We start from the raw sequence: 1,750 nt of genomic DNA, 5'->3' as shown, positions 1-1,750 counted from the left end.
GGTCTGGGTCCCATACTCTGATATTAAAAGCCCAGCCCACCTTCATATTATTCTCTATGCAAAAAGTACATTTAAGACAAATTTGTAAATCAATGCACAGACTCTCTATTGTACTAATATTTGTGATTTCATTAATTTTCAGTATTTTGTATTATTGGATTGGGAAAACATAAAACAATATAATTTACACAAGACTGTGGCTAACACAATCATACTTTGATAAAAGTATATCATATTATAAGTACCTTCTATATTTGAATTAATCGTTTTTTTTCGGGTACTTTATTGGTGGACGGCACTTTAATTACGGTCCCTCAACTTACTGAGGCAACCTTGAGGCATTTCCTTTTAGGAAATTAATTAAATCCTCAAACATAACTCTTAATTCAAGAGTTTGTAACTAATACAATCATAATATAATATGAGTATAGTACATTTCGTAATATTTTTTTATTATATTTACTGTTAGTGAAATATTAAGTTTGTATTTCTAATATATTATATGTTATGATATTTATGAACGACACTTGCACCATGGCCCCTCGATATAGTAATGTGGCGACCCGGCACATCTCTTTTAGATAAATGATTAAATACTTAATCAAGTCTTCCAATTTACTAAACATTTATAAGTCCGGCTATTGCGCTCAACGTGCACGCACGTAGTTGCCTATGAGCTCCGTTATCGCACTCGCAGTTCGATAATATGGTAGACAAAATCCACGACACCGGTGGCGACTCGCTCCAGACATCTATGTCTAACAAACGCAATTTTTCAAATTTGTCAATTTCGCCAAAAGTTGCTGATAAAAAGTCAAAAAAATTCGTTACACCTAATCGGTATGCCGCCTTGTACTCTGATGATTCTAGTGACAACATATTTAATACATCCACCAACAGTGCGACAGTTTGCAACGAAAAATCAGGTCCTGCAAAACAAAATATCGAGCAGCCTACGCTCGATACACAAGACGTCACGCCACCTCCGTTTTACATCTCCGACATCTCAAATTTCTCCGCCTTCACACATGAGCTAACAAGGTTGACCGGTCCAAACGCATTTACCTGTAAGTCTACTAAATCATACCTGATCGTATATCCCAGAGGCGTACTCAACTACAACACTATTCTGAATCATCTCAATAATATACTGATTCCAGTTTTCATACTTTTCAAGCACGCGTTAATCACTCATTAAGAGTCGCAATAAGAAATCTCCACCATTCCACATTGTGTACGGAAATTTCTGTCACCTTGTCGGAAGAAGGACATTCTGTGAAACAAGTTATCAATGTCCAAGATAAAAATAGACGCGGTCTCCCATTATTTTTTGTTGATTTATATCGTCAGAATAATAACAAAGATATTTTCAATATCACTTCGCTACTTGATACCAAAGTTATAATCGAAAAACCTCATCTGTCCCGCCGTGGTCCGCCTCAGTGCCATAATTGTCAAGCCTACGGCCATACCGATAACTACTGTCAACATATTCATAGGTGCGTCAAATGCGGTGGAGACCACCGCACCGTGAACTGCACAAAGGACCGAGCTAGTCCAGCCAAATGCGCGCTCTGTTCTGAGGTACACACGGCCAACTACAAAGGATGCCGTGTTTATCAATCCGTTACAAAAAAACGCAAAAATACAAATGTACCAACGCCTACAAAGTCTTCGTCAAACAATGTCCCAGGAGATCATGCTCGGCAGCTTCCAAGGAAATCCTATGCTGCAGCGACCAAAACGGTAA

At 38.1% G+C, this 1,750-nt stretch overlaps 1 pseudogene; it reads left to right on the top strand.

Moving 5' to 3' along the window:
• Positions 1 to 706: 706 nt before the first annotated feature.
• Positions 707 to 1,750, top strand: LOC132940186 (uncharacterized; annotated as a pseudogene).

Source organism: Metopolophium dirhodum, chromosome 3, assembly GCF_019925205.1.
Source record: "Metopolophium dirhodum isolate CAU chromosome 3, ASM1992520v1, whole genome shotgun sequence".
Taxonomy (NCBI): domain Eukaryota; kingdom Metazoa; phylum Arthropoda; class Insecta; order Hemiptera; family Aphididae; genus Metopolophium; species Metopolophium dirhodum.
Note: the sequence above shows the minus strand (reverse complement) of the source record. Positions and strands in the feature narration are given on the sequence as shown.